General features: G+C 41.0%; 1 long non-coding RNA gene across 6 annotated transcripts in view; it reads right to left on the bottom strand.

Annotated features, from left to right (window-relative positions):
* The window catches only part of LOC144297836 (uncharacterized), an 81,855-nt gene that overhangs the window by 30,947 nt on the left and 28,057 nt on the right, over positions 1-22,851 (bottom strand). The gene's annotated exons all lie outside the window — the stretch shown is intronic.

Genomic DNA, 22,851 nt, shown 5'->3' on the forward strand with positions numbered 1-22,851 from the left:
GTGAACTGGTACAAGATGGTGCAAACAGGCTTGAGCTGGTTCCAGAATACCACTAGATCTGAGTAATGATCATCAGTGGATTTGGTAAAATATTGATAAGGAACTTTATACTGAAGTATCAGACAATGCCTGACAAACATTATAGGTCTCATCGTAAGCTGTAAGGTGGCATATGTAAGTATCCTTATAGAAAACACGCAATTCCTTAGTCTAATCATGCTTCCAGGTCTACCTCCTAGTTTATAGGAAATGTCAGGAATAGAGAAAACCATTAAACAACCCCACAAAGAAGCAAGCAGCCAAACCTAGGATGTAAGATATCTGCCAGCTCAAAAAGTTCAGTGTATCCAACAAATCATTAGAAACCAAGAGAGGAGAAAAGAAAAGACAGGAAAGACAGATAAGGAGTTGGCTTTAATAATAAAAGATACTCAGGGCTCCTGGCTGGCTCAGTCAGTAGAGCAAGCAAATCTTGATCTCACAGTCATGGGTTCAAGCCCCCCCACCTTGGGCATAGTGTTTACTTTAAATAAATAAATAAATAAATAAATAAATAAATAAATAAATAAATAAAATTTAAGGGCTATAATTAGATAAAATGTAATATGTGATTCAAACTGAGTAGCAATTTTGGTAAATTTGAATATGAATGGATATTAGATGAAATTAAGAAATTATTGTTAACATTTTTTATTTAATGATGCGACAGTTAGATTTATTTAAAAAGTCCTTATAAGTTAAAGATGCACTTATTCTTAAGTATTTATGAGTAAAATTATATGATGCCTGAGATTTATAATACACTTAATAGGGGTGCCTGGGTGACTCTTTCAGTTAAGCGTCCAAATCTTGATTTCAGCTAAGGTCATGATCTTAGGATCCTTTGATCCAGACCTGTGTTGGGCTCCTTGCTCAGCAGAATCTGCTTGAGATCCTTTCTCTCCCTCTCCCTCTGTCCCTCTCCATTGCATGCATACTCTCTCTGTCTCAAATAAATAAATAAATAAAATACACTAATAAAAATAAAATATAGAGGGGGAAAGAAATATGAAATAGATTGGCAAAATACAGATAATTTTTAAAGCTGGGTTATGGTTATAGATTTATATATATAATTATATATATAGATATATATGTCTATAGATATAGATATATAGATGGATATAGATAGATATAGATATATAGATTATATATATGGTTATATGTATAGGTTTACTAGACTAATTTTGCATGTGTTTTTAGGACTCCATTAAAAAATATTTTCAGTAGAATTTCTTCTAAACACTCTAAAGACAAATAAAAGATATATCAGAAGAAAAGTAAGAGTATGGGGGTTATAATTTTCTTCTTTGTATTTTTTGCATTTTCCAAAATTTTTATAACAAACATATACTGCACATCCATCATTTGTGGTTTTGAGTCTTATTGCATTTCCCCGGTGTTTTAGAAAATTAGAAAGTAAAAATCATGTATTTCCTCATCAAATGATGGAATATTTTAGAAGAAAAATTGGGAGGATTTAAATAATTTTTCTGTTTGTTATATTAACCCCGTTATCCATTTTTACTCTGATAAGACATTTGCCATAAAAGTCCAATCTACTGACCCGATCTTTTACTCTTGGACTTAAAAAACTTAATGCGGGGATCCCTGGGTGGCTCAGCAGTTTAGCGCCTGCCTTTGGCCCAGGGTGCGATCCTAGAGTCCTGGGATGGAATCCTGAAGTCCCGGGATCGAGTCCCACGTTCGGCTCCTGGCATGGAGCCTGCTTCTCTCTCTCCTCCTGTGTCTCTGCCTCTCTTTCTCTCTCTCTCTCTCTCTCTCTCTATCATAAATAAATAAATAAATCTTTAAAAAAAACAATGCATTTAGAAATCTCAGATTCAAGAGTGTATGTATATGTATATAAAAGTATATGTTTGTTATAGAAATTTTGGAAAATGCAAAAAATACAAAGAAGAAAATTATTCTATATGTTGGCAAATTGAACATCAATAAAAAATAAATTTATAAAAAAAGAATCAAAACCACAGTTTATTAATAGTTTCAAAATACTTTTAAGACCAGCAGAGTTCCCCATCTGAGAGCAGTGGACAAGGTATGGAAGAAGGAGACCCTTTCTTTTTTTTTTTTTTTCCTTTTCTTTCTTTTTAAATTTTTATTTAACTTCCAGTTAACATACAGTGTAATGTTAGTTTCAGGTGTACAATATAGTGATTCGACACTTCCATACAATACACGGTACCCATCGCAACAAGTGCCCTCCTTAATCCCTGTCACCTATTTCCCCCATCCCCTTGTAACCCTCAGTTTGTTCTTTATAGTTGAGAGTCTGTTTCTAGCATTGCCTCTCCAGAAAGGGACCCTTTCATTTGTTTTCTAGCAGATTTCTCTCCACAATCTCTCTTTCTCCATCTTCTCCTTTTCACTCTGGTATCCCCTCTTCCATTCTCAACCTGAGTTTGTGGGACCTCTGGATTGGATTAGGTGACAGAATCCAAATCCCAGTTTGACTGCTAACAAAACTCTGAGCTGCTCCAAAATGAGGGCATTTGATGCCAATACATTCTCCTATTGCTAACATTTGCTAAGGGGCACAAATCCTGGTAGTGAATAATTTGCATTCTGATGGGAATGGAGACTTAGGTTTTCCCAGCCATGAAGGTATGGTTTTCAAATGTTGAAGAATTAGGTAAGATCATACCATGAATGCATGCATAAATATATGTACACCAGGGAGCCATTTAGTAATTTACAAATCATGTAAATTATGTCACACATGAATTATAAATTATGAAATTGTTTCCTGTTAACTGAAGATTTAGCATTGCTCCCAGAAAAACTTACCTTCCTCCATAGGAATAATTTCCTCCCTGCAGACGTCGGCTAATGACTTATTATTTGCTACCCACCTGCACATTCAGGGCATTTATTTGCGTGTTCACTAATGACTCTAGAAGAATTGCTTGTGCCCAGCGACAAATATGGAATGAATTAAATAGCAGTTACTGGCTTTGCGGTGTAGCTAAGAGAAATTAAAACTTTAAAAATATGCCAAGGCAAACTTATTTTCATAAATGAATACAGAACACTGTGATCTTTGTAGTGGTGGAAATAGCACACAATAAATGAAAAGAATACTCATAAATCCAGTGAGCCATTTCAAGATTTGATAATGGTGTTTAGTAAGCAGAAACTGCATTTGATTTAACCTATCTACCCATCACAATGAAGTATGGGGGGGGTGAGTATGAATCTTTATGTGCAAACAGGTGTGCAAGAAATATGCATTTGTGCCCAAGGGGCAAGAAAAAGTCTGGCTTCCTTTGTGGAACAGGAAAAATAAAAGCACAAATTAATATCTCTGTAAATTATTCTTCCACATTTGCCTTCCCAAGTCCAAAGTGATTTTTCAACACCTTTGACTGCCCTGGATTTTACCTGCCAGATTAAACTTAACACCCCATGGCTGGAAGAGAGGGAAGACTATTGCAATCATGCATCATCCTATGCCAGGCCAGCGAGGGCATTTTAGGAAAACCATATTTTATGTATAACTCAATGATTTGTTCAACAAACACTTATGAGTACCTACTGCATGCATATCATGCCCAGTACTGGGTAATACTAGTCAACAAGACAGACCTGCTCCCTGCCCTAATGGAGCCAGTGGTTTCATGGAGGAGACGGAGATAGGCAATAGACAAGAAGACAAGTATTTAACTTCAAACTATGCTAAGTGGGGGCCAGAAGGGGGCAAGTAATGATAGAGGAAAAAATAGGTCAGGAGGTCACTTCATTAAAAGTATTTGGAGAAGGCTACCCTGGGATGGAGACATTTAAGTGTAAACATGGAGAATGAGAGGAGCAGCCAAGCCAAGCATAAAAGGAACAGCATTTGAAACATGGGGAACAGCACTTGAGCTGATAAGGAGCTGGGTGTGAGTGAGCCACTGAGAAAAGACAGGTGCAGTTGAAAGGCAGAAAACCAAGTAGGAAACGGGATGGGAGGAGACTGCAAGGGCAACAGAGGTCCACTCGCTGGAGCTTTAGGGGTGATATTTAGGATTTTACTTTCAGGGACTAAGCAGACACTGATGTGTTCCAGACAAGTGGCATGATCTAATCTGTGGTGCACTGTGGTGGCCAGGTGGATGATAGAATGAAGAGGGCAGGGCGCCAGCAGGGAACCAAGAGCAGACCCAGTGGACCAGTGAAGGGAACTCATCAACCTGGCCTGGAGAGCTGCCTCCATGATGGAAGGAGGGAGGCAAAGCTGAGGAAAAACAATGGGAGAATGATAGGACTTGCCTATTAATTGAAGGCAGGGATGTGGAAGTGGAGTTGAAATCAGGGCTTGCTTTTTACGATATAATTTACAAATTTTCACATTTAAAAAAATGTAGGGACTCCTCGGTTACTCATTCAGTTTAGCATCAGACTCTTGATTTCGGCTCAGATCATGATCTCAGGGTCATGAGACGGAGTTCCAAGTCTGGTTCCACACTCAGTGAGTGTCTGCCTGAGATGTCTTCTCTGTCTCCTTCTGTCCCTCCCTGCTTTGGCATGCTCATTCTCTCTCTCTCTCTCTCTCTCCCTCTCTAAAATAAATAAATAAATCCTTTAAAAAGTGGGAAAATGTGTGTTTATATGCTTTTATACAAAATAGGAAAATAGTATATTTATGCATTAAAATACTACTCAATGACAAAAAGAAATAAACTTCCAGTAGACTCAGCATGGATGAGTCCCAAAACCAGTAGACTGAACAAAAGAAGCTGGCACAATGGAGTACACATCTATGAAGTTCTAGAACAAGCAAAACTAACATACGGCATACAAATCAGAGAAGTGGTTGCTTCTTGGGCATGAGTGGGAAGAAGGGACAGGATTTCTGAGAAGATGGAATGTTCTGTATCTTGACAGGGGTATGGGCCACATGGGTGCCTGCATGTGTCAAACTGATGGATGTGTATACCTAAATACATGTGCATCATATTATATATAAATGATACCTCAATAAAAAGGCATTATTTTAAGAGCAACAAATGACAAATGCTTCGTATTAGGTTTTGCTGTGCAAAAGCTTAAAGAACATTCAGAATGAAGGGTAGAGCTCTAATTGATATAGCTGACTGATATATCATTTCTCTGACTTAGCAAGTTAACATTGATATTAAAACATCATTAATTAAAACACTACATTAGTAAAATCAGAATTAACCTTGTGCTTTCATACCATCAATCTGACTTGTTTCCATGAGGTGCACAAGGCCCATCCGGTCATCTAAATTTTACAAGACTGAAAGATGGTGAGTGAGCCACTCAGGACACTAGGACTTGCTCATGCCTGACCCACAGGTAGTAGTATACACCAGTTCCATGCTCCAGGTGTTGCAGGCAGGGGAATGCATGTCTGGTGCATGCCTAATAAGTGAGCATGGCATAAAGAAGGCTGAGGGGTGCAGTGAGACTCATTTTGATCCCTTCCAGAGGCCCTCAAGCCAGCCCACAGCTTTCTGACCACCCAAAGGCCCTCTAGAGTATCAATCTTTATCTGTGCTTCCTTCTTAGTTGGTGGAAGATGGGTATAGACCATTCTGAGGAGTGGGGAAAAGTGCACATCAAGGATCTGGAATTTTTTTTTTTTTTTTTTTTTTTTTTGAGAACACAGAGCTGTTAGGAAGAACTCCAACAGCAGCAGGCTGGAGAAGGAGGTGCATAATTAGCAGCTTTTCATATTGTTACCATTTGGTGGCCCCAGGACTTTCCGTACAGTCTGTTTAAGAGTCATGACCTCAGCTAAGCCCTGAGAATGTGAGGAGAGGTGTGTACAGTGCCTGGTCTGGAGGGACACCTGAGGGAGCAGCAGCCCCAGATCCACAGGGCAACCAACCTCAGGTGGGGAAGCCTCCAAGAGCCACATCCTGACTCAGTGTCCTGCCCAACCTGCTCTGAGGGCTGCAGTCCCAGTCTGACCCCAAGGAGTGAATGTGCACTCCTGCTCCTCCTCCCAAAATGGCCAGGATGGATTTACATAACGGTATGAGCCACCACCCTCTGCCCCCTAGATCCTGGAGCTAGGCTCAAGGAAAGGACTGACTTCCTGCTCACCTCCTAAGGAGAGAGCCACCGTGATGGCATTTGTGTAAAATAGGGACTGTGAGGTCACATTTGCAGGGAATGTGTTGTAGTGAAGATGGTAGCTCTTGCTTAAACTACTGAAGTTCTTTTTCTCTGCATTACAAACCCTATCAAGGTGTTCCAGAAAATAATAACCAGAAGGCACTATGAAAATAAGGGCATTTTTACATATCTCCCCCCCTCTTCCAGAAGGCTCCTGTGGTCAACTCCTGCGTTCCACCTTTTTCTCCTTGACCCTCACCTTTCAATGCAGGCTACTGCTGTCTGTTGCAAACACATGCAACTTGTGGCCTGAAGGCCATTTCAGGCTGCAGCAGTTGCTGTGGCCACATCGGGCAGGCCCAAGTGCTAGGCATTGAATGCCCTCAGGAGCAAGCTCCAGCAACAAATGAGGGAGTGAGTGGACAAATACTCCAAATTCCCTACGCCTTAGTGAAGCAATTCTCAGGAACATCCACCATCTCTCCCAAAAGTCCACAGTAAGACTGAGCCCCAGTGTCCCCCAGTGTCGCCAGCTTGTGATCACACCTGCACTGTTGGCTTCCTCCCCTCCTGCCTCCCTTCCCCACTGTCCTACCCAGGATCCCAGGGTCATTTTCAAATCAATGACTGCATTCAACCCTTATCCCTGGGTCTGCCTCCAGGCAACTCAAACTTAGCTTTAAGTCACCAAAACTCATTATGATTCCGAAGGCAATCTTCTACCTGTTCTAAACACAACAGGGTACATAATTCTATTAGTATATAAAAAAAAAAAAAAAACAGAGTAAAGGAAAAATGAGTATGAGATAGTTCAGTGGAATCCAGGGTAACATCCATGCCCAAAAAGTTTCTGCACAAACGCTGATGCTGGGTGGACCACAAACTTGGACCTCAGCTTTATAGGCAGACAAATGGTGTTATGGCATTCCCAGGAGCCACAAAATTAAATAAATAAATAAATAACAAGTAGCTGCTCAGAAGAAAAACATTTTTTGTTGCCAGAACTCCTACAAGGAGTTTCTCTTGCACTCGAGCCCCATAAAAGAGTGTCTGTGTGAACAGTACACAGGGTCTTCACCAACACACAGGAGCACAGCTCTGTCCGCCAGCCATCCTCAACAAACCCAAATCAAAATGCAATGCAGCAGACACAGGCCAAAGCAAGGGAGCCTCAATGTGTAATTGTCCCACTATGGCCCAAGCTAGGGGTAGATTTTAGTTGATCATGACTAAATCAAATCAGGTTCCTTTTGGCCAATTGGAGAGGCCATAGTGTGTCTGACACTCAGAGACCTGGCCCAGCAGCTCTGTCTAAATCTGTCTTTATATTAGGTTTGATAGAACTCTTCCATTTGAAGAAAGGATTGCATCAATTTAAAAAATGTGAAAATTACAAATGTGTAGAAGGCCCTTCTCATCCTTCTCAGCCTAGCTTTGGGTGAGGTCACACAGCACAGGCTGGGGCTCTTCTCTCTGGCAGGCACCTGGAGAAACCACCTCAGAACAGAAAACCAGCTCTGGCCATTCCCTGGGGCATGTTGGCCAGTGGCCTGAAACCAGGATCCTATCCCATGGTCCTGTCAAAGAGAACAGCTCCCTCCACACACTTGGGCACTGCTATTTCTAACAGGCAGTAAGATTCCTGGGTCAATCCACAGAGTGTCTCAGAAACATGCTCTGAAGATAATTCCTTCTAAAAAGCCCCAATACTCCAAGGACAAACTTTATGAGGAACTACCCTGTATCACATGCCCATACTGCTGGATCACAGCTCAGATGGGAACCTCTCCAGATACCTGTGTTCCCTGGAGCTCTGAACATCTCCTCATCCCTTTGTGTCAGTTCTCTTCTTCCACCTAACATCCCTGAGCCTTCCAGAAACTCCTTGCTCAAGCAAACACCTCCCACATCCACAGCCCTTCAGTGAGCGTGCCCTCCTCCCTTATTTGAAACCTGGCTCTCACTTGTAGGTGAGCTTCCCCTGGTGCCCTCTTGAGGGTCTGCTGCTGTGTCCTTGCATGTCTCATCTATGTCAACATCAGGTGAGATCAGCCACTTCTTTTTCTTTTTCTTTTTTTTTAAGATTTTATTTATTTATTTATTTATTTATTTATTTATTTATTTATTTGAAAGAGAGAGAGAGAACGAGCAGGGAAGAAGGGCAGAGAGTGAGAGAAAGAAGCAGACTCCCTGCTGAGCAGGAAGCCTGATGCAGCCTTGATCTGAGGACCCAGAGGTCATGACCTGAACTGAAGGCAGATGCTTAACCAGTTGAGTCACTCAGGTGCCCTAGTCACTTCTTTATCCATAGTGTCACATTCAGGTCCTGACATTTCCTCTTTGCCCAAAAACTACTCCCTCCAGAGTCACTCCATCCAATTGACAAGCTGGCAGTGCCTCACCTGTATGTACTCAGCCTACTGTGGCAGTTGCCATACAAGCTACAGACTTCCTGCCTCTTTCCTGAAGATGAACTCTTTCCAATGGAGAACCTTGGTTATACGTAGGACAGGTACTAACCAGTTGACTCCCCATGGCAACCCACAGCCAGTGCTGAGGAGAGCTGGGGGCCCCTCATCACTCAGTGAACTAATTCTCAGTCCCAGGAGGCATGTCCCTAATTGCCCTCAGAGAAGCCCATTTATTACTGGACATTTCATTGGCTTTTTTCCCTTCTCTTTCTGCCTTCTCTCCCTTCTCTCTCTGCACCCCAAGGATCATCTCCCAAGTAAACCTCCTATACCAAGTTCCTTATCTTAAGGTAAGCTTCTAGGAAGTGTCCAAATGAGGCATGGCTTCCCAATATTTACCGAGCCTACAGCATTACTCTTTTTTTATATAAATTTATTTTTTATTGGTGTTCAATTTGCCAACATATAGAATAACACCCAGTGCTCATCCCATCGAGTGCCCCCCTCAGTGCCCATCACCCAGTCACCCCCACCCCCCGCCCACCTCCCCTTCTACCACCCCTAGTTCATTTCTCAGAGTTAGGAGTCTCTCATGTTCTGTCTCCCTCCCTGATATTTCCCACTCATTTTATTCCTTTTCACTATTTTTTATATTCCCCAAATGAATGAGACCATATAATGTTTGTCCTTACTCTTAAGGCTCGTTCATGCCCCCATGAAGAACTCTGTGCTGAGCCCTTTGTTCCTCCTTCAGCCCAATGCCAGCCAGCCCTTGGTGACACATGTCTCTGGACCCATGAGTTCTACCTCTCACCCTCAAGTCCTGGGCTTCCCACCTCAGTAAGCTCCCTCTCCATCCCACACTGGTGATGCTTTCCTTTGCCTTTACCCTGGATCTTGTCATCTTTAGCACTACTAAAATTTGCATCCATACTTAGGCTCTCACCAGAACATTCTTCTCTCACTTAGTCACACCCATTTCACTTCTCTTCACTGAGATTTCCACCTCTTCAATTCCAGCGGGTCTTTCCCTAATGCCATGGAAAGCAGTCAGTCCGTGCAATTCATCACAGTCACTCCTGAACAACCAACGGATAAAAAAAAAATTAAAAAAGAAATCAAGGGATGCCTGGATGGCTCAGCGGTTAAGCACCTGCCTTTGGCTCAGGGCATGATCCTCAGGTCCTGGGATTGAGTCCCACATCGGGCTCCCTGTAAGGAGCCTGCTTCTCCCTCTGCCTGTGTCTCTGCCTCTCTCTATGTGTCTCTCATGAATAAATAAATAAATCTTTTAAAAAAGAGAGAGAGAAATCAAAAATATCTTGTGGTACTTGGTGGCTCAGTCAGTAGTAAAGAATGTAACTTTTGATCTTGGGGTTGTAAGTTCAAACCCCATCTATGTCTTAGATGTAGAGATCACTTACAAAAATTAAAAATCTTTAAAAAATACCTTGGTTCAAACAAAAATGTAAACACAAATGCTAAAACTTATGGATGCAGCAAAAGCTATTTTAAGAGGGAAATTCACAGCTGTAAATGCATACATCAAGAAAAAAAAAAGATCTCAAATAAACACCTTAACTTTATACCTCAAAGAACTAGAAAAAGAAGAACAAGCTAAGACCATAGTTAGCAGAAGGAAGGAAATAACAATTAGAGCCGAAATAAATGAAACAGAGAAAACAATACAGAAGATTAACGATACTAGAGTCGGTTCTTTGAAAGAGTGAACAAAATTTAAAATCCTTTAACTAGACTAACCAAAAAAAAGAGAAGACCTCAAATTTTAAATATATGCAAATTAAGGGGGAAACATTACAACCGATACCACAGAAATACAAAGGATCATAAGAGACTAGTGTAAATGCCAACAAATTGGATAGCTTACAAGAAGTGGATAAATTCCTAGAAATATACAACCTGCTGACACTAAATCATGAAGAAATAGAAAATCTAAACAGACTAATTATGAGTAAGGAGATTGAATCAATAATCAAAAACCTTCCAACAAAGAAAAGCCCAGGACCAGATGGTTTCACTGGTGAGTTCTAACAAAAAATTTAAAGAAGAATTAACAACACTTCTCAAACTCTTCCAAAAAGTCAAAGAAGGAACAGTCCCAGACTCCATTCCTGTCAATCATATCAACTCCCTGGTCTCACTACCATTGTAAGTACTCAGTGAAACCCCAACTGCTAATCAACTCAACTTCCACCATTTGGGAGTTGTCTTTGTCTCTGCTGACAAAGCCATACCACCCAGCAGGCTGGAACCACTATTTACAGCATCCCACCTTAATTCAGCCCTTGAGACTCCTCAAGGACCCCTTTCTCTTTCTTTATTTGACTCATTTCCTCTCAGTGTTGGCTAAGTTCAGAACTTCTCTCTGCTCAATCTTAAAACACCATCACCCATTCTTCCCCTTCAGCAGATGACAGCCCCATCAGAGAAAAAAGCCTTCAAATGCAAACTTAACAACTTCCTATCCCAATCCAAGTGTGTCCATAACAACCCCTCTCATCCAATGCATTTCACAAATATCTGGTGAGCACCTGTGGGAAGCAGGCAATGTGCCAGTCACTGGACTCCTCAGAGCTCCACCTCTGATATGTCTCCCTGTGCCCTCTCTTCTGACTGCCACAGCACCACCTACTGGATAGCTCCACCCAGATGGCCCAAATGCACCTTCAACTGACAGACACAAAATACCACTGAAACTTGGCTCCATCTGCCCCACTGCCAAAACCAGAAATTGAAGTACTTATTGACCTCATTCCCCTTCCCTTTCCCAGTCCACTCAACCAATATCACATCCTGCTTGTTGTACTTCCTGAAGAGCCTTAAGTCCATTTCTGTCTCTATTATGTCTTACTTATATTACCTCTTTCATTTCTCAGACTGATCCCCTACAATCTATCCCCTTTGGGGCACTTGGGACAATTTTTCTAAAACCAAGGAACCTGGTAAGAGGAGGGCTAGCAGAGTCTCTTCCAAAGTCCTCTGTGAGGGAAGAGAAGTATCCTGAAGCAGAAAAAAGGGGGAGAGGAGGAAGTATTCTGATGGATCCGTGTATCCCTAAGTTCTAAGCCATCAAGCATAATTTTGCCTGGAAGACTTTCAAAGCAGTGTCTGCACATTGCCCATCATCACCATTAAAACTTATGAGTAATTTGCAGTTGAGTATTCTGGAAGTGTTCATACATGGTCAGAGATGTCACTGCAGTATAATAGGGGAACAAACCACATGTATTTAGATTAAGGCAAACTCGAGAGCAAATCTTGCTTGTGCACTTTATTTGCTGAGCCCAATTCCCCAGTTTAAAGAAAATGCTCCCTCACAATATCAGAGGAGATAATGCAAGAGAAGTACCTCATACAGGATCTAACAACAACTCTAAATAATCAGTAAATACCATCACAGCCCCACCTCCCTCTGTGATGCTATTAAGACAATGTAGATTATATTCATAATCTATTTGACTGCTTTTCCATATGTTTTCTTATGGTTTTATTCACTCTCAGGATCCTTCAATAAAACTAAAGGATACAAATGAAGCCGTTCCCATTTTAAAGGAGTTGGTAGTATATGTGTATGTACATATATGATCATATGAATGTACATCTGGTTCCTTGATATTTTTGAATTCCAGATGTGGTACATATGCCTACACACACACACACACACACACACACACACACACTAAAAGATTTAACACACTCATACTCTAGTATCACAAAAGGAATATGTCACCATATGGAACTAGGAAGTCAAATAATTTCCTACACCAGTGTGCCATGTTAAGGACATATCATCTGCCAAACAGTAGAAGTGTGTGCTAAAGATATACATCATTATATTTACTTGACAAATCAAGTAGCAAATATCTCCCAGTTAACTAGCAAGAATGTCGATGGTATTCCTTTAGGTCTGCATTTAGATGGGGTCCTAATTGTTCTATTTCCCCATCTGGACCAGCAGAGGGCTGGAATTCTGATCTAAAGCTGGGGATGGGGTATAGTGAGTACTGACCCTGTGATGGTTAATTTTATGTCTCAGCTTGGTTAGGCCATGATACCCAGTTGCTTGGTCAAACGTCAATCTAGATGTGGTCATGAAGGCATTTTTTGTTGTTGTTGAGATTAGGATTTTTTTAATTAAAAAAATAAAAGATTAGGATTTAAATATGTAGACTTTGAACAGATTAACCACTAGAATGTGAATAGACCTCCATTTACTCAGTTGGAGAGAAGACTGAGGTCCCCTCAGGAAAAGGGAAAAATTCTATCTCCATGTCTGACAACCCTCCTTGCAAACTTGAGATGCTGGCCTCTATAATAGTGTCAGCCAATCTTTAAAATGAATCTCTCTTTATTTATATATATGATAAGTATAGATATCTACATATTATATATAATTTTTATGTTATGAATATCTGAAGAGGATTGGTATTTGCACTGAATGTAGTTGACAGAATGAAAGAGAGATAAGATAGATGATAGATAGATGATTGATAGATAGATAGATAGATAGATAGATAGATAGATATAGATATTATGAATAATTAAGACCTTGAAGTTTCAAATTTGGTACTAAGTGACTTGAAACAGCAGAATGAAAATCAGGGAGGCAACCTAACCAAGACATCAGTAAGAACAAGCTAGAAGAGAGAGAGACAGACACAGAAACATAAATAGAGAGGGGTCATACCCAAGGACATAACAAAGCACTTTTTTCCTCCATGAAAAGATTTTTCTTATTGAGACAAACTAAAACAATTGATGAACAAACAGAATAGTGATTCTCTAATTGAATTGGCGAAGAAAGAATATTCAAAGTAAGATAATTTGCCTTCTCCAGCTTTTCTTTCAGACTCCCCTTCCTTCCTAAAGGTGACTGTCCAGCAATCAATAAACTTTGTTTTTAAGTCCATTTATGTGCTTGGGATGAAGCCAGAAGTCATGGACTATCTGAAGAACATTCTCTTTATTTATGTACTCAAAAAAACAATTACAAAATATATACTAAACTTCTGCACAAGACTTAGTGCCAATCTTATAGAATGATGGCAGTGTTTACTGGGGGGTCTTGTTACCCCTTGTGAAGACATAACTTCCCATGCATACATCTAGACTCTGCCTTGAGCTCTTGCCTTGAGCTCTTGCCCTGGGCTGTTCTTAAAACATTATTCTTGAAGAACTGAGTTATACTGAAGGAGATGGAGAGAAACCCCAAAGGCAAGGCTCAGGATTACTGCACCTTACAGTCGTGTTTTAATGCTTGACCCTGACATACTTTTAACACTAAGATTCTTAACAGTCCAGCCTGGAATGATGGAGAAGAGAATCTTTAGTCCCAGGTGCCCCTCAGAACACACAAACACATGTATATCTGCACACACACACACACAAAGACACACACACACAAATGTTACCTATTCATCCCAGTTTCTACACATCCTCTCAGTAAATGCCCAAAGGCATAGTGTATTGTCCTCAGGATCATGGGGCAGTTTTCTTGTGATAAAATGTTTCTGCAGTTCACTTATGGAGCACCACATTAACTGGTATTGTTCCCCACTCATTATCAATAATTTCTTAGACTCTCCAAGTAGGGTCATGATCTTAGGGGATTGTGCCTATCTTCACTATCTCCAGCAATTCAAAAGTCTCCATCTGAACTTCTTTTCACTTTTTATCACCATCTACAGAGATGCATTAGCCAGAGTTTGCTGCAATAATGCAATAATCACGTTTGCTTGTTTCAAAGTTTTCATTTCTGCCCAACTGATAAGTGAAAATCTTTCTAAACCATTTCTATTTATCTTTCTGTTCATATCTTTGGAAAGAATTTTTTCTTCTTGATTTATAAGAACTCTTTGTATATTAAAGAAAAAAGTGTAGAAAATAGCATGTTATTTGAAAAATAGCAAGCTTTTTTGAAATGGGATAATGGAATAAGTGGAGAATGACCACTTAAATCACATATTTGGGAAAGCATGTGCTAGTCCTTGGGTCCTCACAAGTAACCTTGATTTTCTCATACTTCCATCCCCCTCCTCACTCCTTACTTTGAAGTCATACATTTTGGTGTCATGATTTTTCCCAGACAAGACAAAAGTCCTTATTCAGTTGGTGGAAATGGGGTTAAGGAGCTCCCATTGGAAAAGACTGCTTCTTTGACAGCTCTCTGGCATAATAGACATTTCTGAGCATTTGTCAAATATCCTGGATAAATGTTGCGTTTTTATACACAAGAGACTAAGTACATGGACCTCATGTTAAGCCAAACAGCATGTTTCCAGGTAACATGTGTCTGTAATCAGTTTGTGTCACTCAAGCAAGGCCCACCTCAATGTGCTAACAGGAGAAAGGAGAAAATGTTTGAATGTTGGCATGCAGATGACAAACTCACATCTGCCTGCAATCCCAGCCCTGGTCCCATCCAAGTGTTGGTGTGGTCATGGCCAATTCACTTGAAAGCCAATGTTTCCAACCTCACATTAGTAAGAAAACAATGTTTCTAGTTCTTCCTCGGTTTCAGTTTGGAGAGATTCTATTGTCATTATTATTCAAAAAAGAACAGCTCTTTTTTTGCTGCTGCACTGATTTGGCTTCCAGACCACAGCTGTCCTGAGGCTGGTCCTCTCAGTGGCGGTTTGCATTTGTGGGAATTCAGAAATCTTCATGCCTCCTCTGTTCTTCCAAAAATCTAAATCATCCTTGATGCTTTAAAATGAAGCAATATCATCAGAACTAAAAAAGAGCATTCTTGCCATTATTTTGGTACTTTTAACCATTTGCAAATAAGTTACATTTGTTTAGAACAGAATGAAAGCATCTAGAACTTCAAATATTTGAGTAAATTTGGTATGGGCTATTAACAGCATTAAATTCCACCTTCAAATCGATTTCAGTGGAGTGAGTTTGGGGCTCATTTTTGCAGTATAAAAACTGAGTATTTCTGAAAAATTGTGATAATGCCAAATAACCATATCTCTGCATTGTCTGCTTTCCAGCCATCCATTTTGCTTTACATTATTCCTATATTTACCTATTTATACACAACTTGCTCAAGAAAAAATGTAAAATTGACATAGTGAAATAGCTCTGACCAGGATTAAAAGTTCTTGCCAGTGTATCACTGAATGAGTTATCCAATCACTTTTTAATTAATGTAATTAATTAAAATTAAAATTACATTAAAATGTAATTAATTACATTTTACTACGTTTGGCTTCCTAGAACACTAAGAAATTATTTTAGTAAATTAAACCTTAACAAACATCAAACGTATTTCATAGTATCCAAGTACAGTTTGATCAACATGATAAGAGGAAACTTATTGTACTACTCAGTGCATCCTAAAGCGGATGCAAACAGCCCTTCTTCTGTCAATTGCAACATTTATGAGTAATTTGGGTTATAAGAACATTGTGTCTTCTCTCCCATTTAGTTTTTTATTCAATAGAAGTTAAAATTGCATTATACCTACTTACCTCAAAGGAATATCAGGAAAATAACATCATGTCTAAATTGTTTCAGATAGTAGACTACAAAAGCAAAATCACTTTCTCCTCTTTGTGATTCAGAAAAAAAATCAGTCAAATTTTTTTTGCAACGTACTCAGTACATTAAAAATCAAATTTTTACAGGGCACCTGGGTGGCATAGTCAGTTAAGCATCTGACATCTGGGCTCTGAGCTCAGTTCAGAGTCTGATCAAGACTCTCCTTCTCCCTCTCCCACTCCCCATTGCATGCTATAAATAAATAAATAAATAAATAAATAAATAAATAAATAAATCTTTAAAAATTAAATTTATAAAATCATATATACATATGAAATTTTTAAAATTAAATTCAAGAAATATGATTGAGGGGCTCCTAGGTGGCTCAGTAGGTTAAACATCTGCCTTAGGCTCAGGTCATGATCTCAGGGTCCTGGAATGGAGCCCCACATCTGGCACCCTGCTCAGCAGGGAATCTGCTGCTCTCTCTCTTGCCTCCCTCCCACACTTGTGTTGTCTCTCTCTGTCTCTCTAAATAAACAAATAAAATCTTTTTTAAAAATAAATATGATTGATTCATGAATTAATTTGAATATATGATTGAATATATCTATCGAAAGGCAGATTCTTTTGTAGGTACCAATTGTCTCCTCATAGCAGAGCAGCAACAGCTTTTCCCTTAACTAAGATTTAAAATTTGATTTCACCTGTCAGAAATTCAGTAACCTGTGTCATAAGATCACAAAAAGCCACCAAGACTATTTGGTTTTGAAACAAATTCATTAGGTTAAACTACAAAATGGACTGTTATGGTTAAGAAATATGTATTTCCAGCATTGCTAGAGTTCTGGTATTGGATCATTAGAATTTCAAGTTTGAAAGGGGCATTAGGTGTGGCACCACCTGGCTGGCTATGGCACTGAAACATGCGACTCTTTATCTCAGGGTCATGAGTTCAAGTCCCACTTAGGGGGGAAAGCTTACTAAAATAGAGGGGCTGGGGGCTTTAGGAATCAACTTGAACAACCCTTTCCTATGGTGAACCAGTGTGTCTCTGAAAATTCCATATTTAGAAAAAATAATTTGATGTTCAGCCCTTAAAGCACTGTATTCAGAAAAAAAGCCTGGGACTATAGTTATGATAGCAGTGACCTGTGGGTCCGATGCTACATAGCATTTATTTATGTTTGTGACCTGCTGGTCTATAAGCATCCCAGGAAACCCAAGTCAGACTGGGCCAGGGCTATTCCCTTCCCAAACTCCTCCACCCCACTCCCTCTGCTTCGTTTCTCTTTCCTGCTACCCACTGGGCCCCAGGCTCATGGTATTTCTCCATGCATCCACTCAGCATCTAATCTTGGCCATGCCACCGTGACCCAGCCACGGTACAGCTTCTGGTGGTCACTGACACACCTGCACCTGCCTGCTATCCTACCCCACCACTCACTAGGGACTGAATCCAGGGCCCTACCTGGATGTCTTCTCTCTCAACAACCCCCTATACAGGCACACACTCAATCCACAAGTTGCCCAATTCCATTGTCCCCCTTTCCCACTGTGGCCACCCCGCGGCTACTGAAGTCCCGGGCCTGCACTTGGACTACCCATCTCTCCTGGACTCCTCACTTGCAGTCCTGCCTTCCTACCACCTGCTACCCCTTCTCAGCAGCCAGAACCATCTTTTTACAACAAACACCACTATGTGACTCCTCTGCCCATCCCCTGCAAGGCCCCACCTCCCGTAGAGGGTGAAATTCCAGCCCCATCATCACCACCCCAGGACCTACCTGGCCCTGCATGGTCTGGGTCTGCTGGCCTCCCCATGGCCTCTCTTTGATAGCTCTTCTCTCCACCTGACAATCTCCTGAAGGCCCTAAGCCCACTCCCCAGAGGACTCCCTGCTGCCACTGACTTCTGCCAGCAGCCCGAAGCAAAGACAATAAAAGTGGCTCATGTATGAGTCTGCTTGGGCTGCCATCACAAAGCACCACAGACTAAGTGACTTTAAACACAAGATATTTCTTTTCTCTCCATTCTCAGGCTCCCTCTGTCAGTATGAGAGAGAGTCTCCAGGCATTGACTGCTTGTTACAAGCCTAGGACACAGGCACCACTTGCCCTTATTCCATTTTTCCTGGGATGACCTAGTGCCCAGCCCCCGACCCCTGAAGTTGCCAAGGCCACCTGCAGCCTCCACCCAGTCTCTGCGGCAGCCATTCTGGGTGTCCTTGTATGGATCCATATGGGCCTTACAAAACACTTTGTTATACTTTGAATCTGAACTTCTGAAAATACTATCTGTGATAAAGAACTCTTTGGTTATGGAGAAGAAAGAAAGAAAAGGAAAGAAGAAAGAGAGAAAGAGAAAAGAAGAAAGAAAGAAAGAAAAAAAGAAAGAAAGAAAGAAAGAAAGAAAGAAAGAAAGAAAGAAAGAGAGAGAAAGAAAGAAGAAGAAAGAAAGAAGAAGAAGAAGAAGAAGAAGAAGAAGAAGAAGAAGAAGAAGAAGAAGAAAGAAAGAAAGAAAGAAAGAAAGAAAGAAAGAAAGAAAGAAAGAAAGAAAGAAAGAAGAAAGAAAGAAAGAAAGAGAAAGGAAGTAAGGAAAGAAGGTATGTGGTTTTAAACAACAACAGAGATTTCTTTTCTCTCAGTTCCAGAGACTGGAAGTCCAAGACCAAGGTGCCAGCATGGCCAGTCCCTGGCGAGTACCTTCTTCCTCACTCACACACAGCCACCTCTTCCCTGTGTCCTCACCTAGAAGAGAGTCCATATGTCTCTTCCTCTTCTTATAATGGCACTAATCTCATCATATAGTCTTTACCCTCATGACCTTATTGAAACCTAATTATCTCCCAAATGCCCCATTTTCCAAATACCATCATTTAGGGGGTTAGGACGTCAAAACAGGAATTTGGAGGGAACACAATTCAGTTCTTGGCACTTGGGAAAGACAGAGCTAAGGACTTTTTTTACACATGAAGAACATGAACAAAATCGACATAAAATGGTCTTTATAGCTTTGTTGCTACTTCCCTCAGCTTTGCTTCCCCCAAGCTTCTGCATGATGCCTTTCAAACCAAAATCAGAGAATGTCAGGCCTCTGTTGCCCACATCACTCAAGGTGAGAGCCAAAGTTCTCACAGGTGCCACATGACTGACAGGTTCTCCTCCAGGCATTCTTTCCTCGTCTCCCCTGTTCCGTCCCACCCCTGTATCTTACCATGGCCTCAGGTTCTTTGCTTTTCTAATTCCTGACCTCGACTCTATTGTCAGCAGTAGGCCTGGATTCTTCAAGCCCTTCCTTCCATTCCCATGGGTCTAGCCTCAAAGGAATTTTAAATGCCGATGATCCCTAGCCAGCATCTGGATAAATCTCTTCTCCTAAACCTCTCTACTACTCTCCATCTACCTACTCTGTCTCATTTCTGTCCCTAACATTGTTCACCTCTGACATAGTGTTTATTTAGCTACTTGTTTGTCTGTCTGTTATCCATTTCTTCTTTTGGTAAAAAGGAAGCTCTGTGAGAGTAAGATGTTATCAGTTTTAACTGCTGTGTCCTCAGTGCCAGAGCAGGACAGGTGCTCAAGGGAGATTTGTTAACCCAATGAATGAATTCCATTAACAAATTGAAAAACAGTTGAAAGGAACTAGAAACTTGGGCCTATCTTTCACCCCCTTGCTATTGGCAGGGATTTTCAGTTACTAAGGACACATCTGACTTGCTCAGGAAGTTCCATAAGTTGTCCAGAAGCACTGGAATCTACCTGAAATCTCTTTGCTAGTGTCTTATCCAATCAGTTGTGCTCAGTACACACAACAGCCATGCTCAGGGTGAGTGGGATGTCATTCCCATAAGCCACATTTGTCCTGTGCATGATGCCCCGTGCATGGACACTTGGGGATTGTGCATTCCCAGAATACTATCTTGCTGCTAGTCATTATTCTTTTGCTTGGAAGACATTTCAGAATCCAAGTGAGAATGACATCATGACGGTGAAACATGGTGACGTTGAAAGAATGACATGGATTTACTAAATTACTTTTTAGTAATTTCAACACGTGTTTTTATGTCTTTACCAACAAGGCTGTATATTAACGTCTGTGTCCTGTGATGCTCTGGGTAAAACCACCAGACCAGATGAGACTATGCAATTATCACAAAGACACAGGTTATGATCCTGCCATGACTTTCACCTTGACTACACAGAGTTACCATTTGTCTCTAAGGCACAACTCACTTGCAGATCTGGAGGGCAAATATAGCAGCTCTAACAAGACCAGTGGGTGCTCCACCCATGTCTGCACACCCACCAGCTCCGGGAGTGTTGCCCACCTTCCAACCATCAGCGTCTGCCTCTCTCGGCCTCAGGGATTCCTCCAGCATTTTCCATCCTGTGGCAGGCCAGACGGGCCTCTTGGGAATGGCCCTCACGATGACTGGCAGGATTTACTATGCAAATACCCCAGCGACCTCAGGTTGAGGCATGTTTCATACTGTTTTCCGGGGGTCTCCAGATGGATTAAGCCCAGTGGCCCTGATGATACACCCACTATGGGCTATCTTCTCTGTCTCACGTCCCCACACCCTTAACAGTTTCCTGAGATCACCTCCTGAATCAATTTTTTTCTCTGCTTCTGGGAGAACCCAAACCAGTAGTAGAATTATCAGAACTTGAAGTAAATAAAGAGATCACTCATTCTTACCTGATTTTGTAAATGAGGAAACTGAGACTCAAGGTATAACTATTTTCTCCAAGAATGCAACAACTCACAATTCATTCCAGCAATGAAAGAAGCAAGTATCTTCCTAATACTTCATATCCTAGAATCTATTACCCTCTAAATACAGTATTATCACAATTAGTAGATATTTTATATGTATAGAAATATTTTATTTAAAATTATTTTATGCTTTGACATACATGAAATTCTTAAAGGGGCCAATTTCATCTTTACAATGAATGCCAACTTCACACTTTTCAATAGACTCAACACACATCTTGAGACTTAGAAGTCAAAACTTGAACTGAAGCACATAAGCATAGTAGAAAGAGTCTTAGAAGTGCAAATACATGACTAGTTTTGAGGTCTTGACTCAGGGAAGTAAGGCAGCAAGGGAGACTTACACAGCAAGGTTGGCCCCCAGCCCCTCCACAGCAGAGAGAAAGGAGCAGGCTGGGGCCAGGGGCTTCTGCTAAAACTCTCATTCCAGAATCCCTGTCTCTGGCAGCCGTGTGCATTGCAAAAATCACTTCAGAAGTCAGACAGGAATATTGCTGCCACCAGAAATGAGCTGTGTAGAGAGAACTCTTTGGTAACCTGTCATCGATGGGAAGGCACTGCCAGCAGTCAGCCCAAGTGGCTTTGCAGTGGATGAAAAGGCTCCCTTAGCATTCTAATTTATGGTAGGCTATATAGGTTGGGACTCTACTAATGGCTTCCTTGTGTGCGTGGCATTCTCTGTGACTTCAAAGGGTGACCACTGGGTAGAAAGAGAAGGTTAGGGAATGAAGACTGTATCTTGACCAGCACAGAGATTAAGTGGAAACTGGGACTTTAGGAAGGTTAATGAGGACTTTAAATAGAAATAAGAAAAGGGAGGAACATATTTTTTGTGTGAGCAGTTGAAATGACTGGATACTTGTCTTTTTTCTAAGGTGATTTTGACACTAATTTTTTTACGCTAATGTTTTCATCTGATCTTTCGTCCCTCGGAGCTCACTGATCAAGAAGAGGAAAATAATAGGGGCAATTCAGATGCTCCCTGAAAACAAGGCACCTCAAGCACACTTCTATTTGGTTTGGCAACACAGTGTTCGCTTTTTGCGGCTGTGTTAGTAGTTCTGTTTTTTTTTTTTTTATCTTAATGTTATTTTTTTAGTATCTATTACTATCCAGTAGCATAACAGTACTTCAGGGGATTCAAATTCTTTTAAGACATGGTTCCTGCCCAAGTAGAGAAAGCAAAAAAATGAACATAGGAGATTAGAAATATGTTAGGTGAGGGGACTGCTAGAGATGAGATTTTGGAAATGAGATGCTTCACTTCCTGTGAGCTGAGTGGCAAGAAGAGCAAAAACTCGGAAGTCAAATTTTGGTGTGAATTGGAATCTTGACTCAGCTATCAACTTGCTATGGACCTTTGCTCAAGTTACTAGAATTCTCTGTAAAATGCGATCACCACCTACTTTTAGGAATTGCTTGGAAGAGCCAATATTAAATAGAAAATATGCAGATTATGATATGCTGACTGAGGAGGCACAAGCCACCCACATGGGGTCAGCAGGTAGCTCTTCAGCCTCCAAGCTGCCACTTTGGGAAAGTGAAAACCATAAGGTTTCTTTAATGAAGGTGCAGTTTCAATACACTTCCATAAAGGAAGTAAAGTCAGAGATGTGTTACTTACAGATCCCAGAAATGGGGTGGGTAGGGGCACACAATGAGCCAGGGAACGGCAGTCTTCCATCCCAGGTCATAAGCAAGCAGGAGACAGAGAACAGGCAAGCAAGCACCTACTTACTACTTATAAGGTGGTTGGGGTAGAGGTCATTAACTTGCTGTGGGCTCAGTTTTAAGTGGTTCTTTTCAAAGGTGCCCCAGGAATAGCAAAATGAGATCTTGTGGCAAAAATCATAAACCCAGGCCTTTATTTAAATGCTCAGACTCGGGGCACCTGGGTGGCACAGTTGGTTAAACATCTGCCTTCAGCTCAGGTCATGATCTCAGGGTCCTGGAATGGAGCCCCGCATCCTGCTCAGAGGGGAGTCTGCTTCTGTCTCCCTCTGCCTCTCCCTCTGCTTCTCCCTCTGCT

Source organism: Canis aureus, chromosome 26, assembly GCF_053574225.1.
Source record: "Canis aureus isolate CA01 chromosome 26, VMU_Caureus_v.1.0, whole genome shotgun sequence".
NCBI lineage: Eukaryota > Metazoa > Chordata > Mammalia > Carnivora > Canidae > Canis > Canis aureus.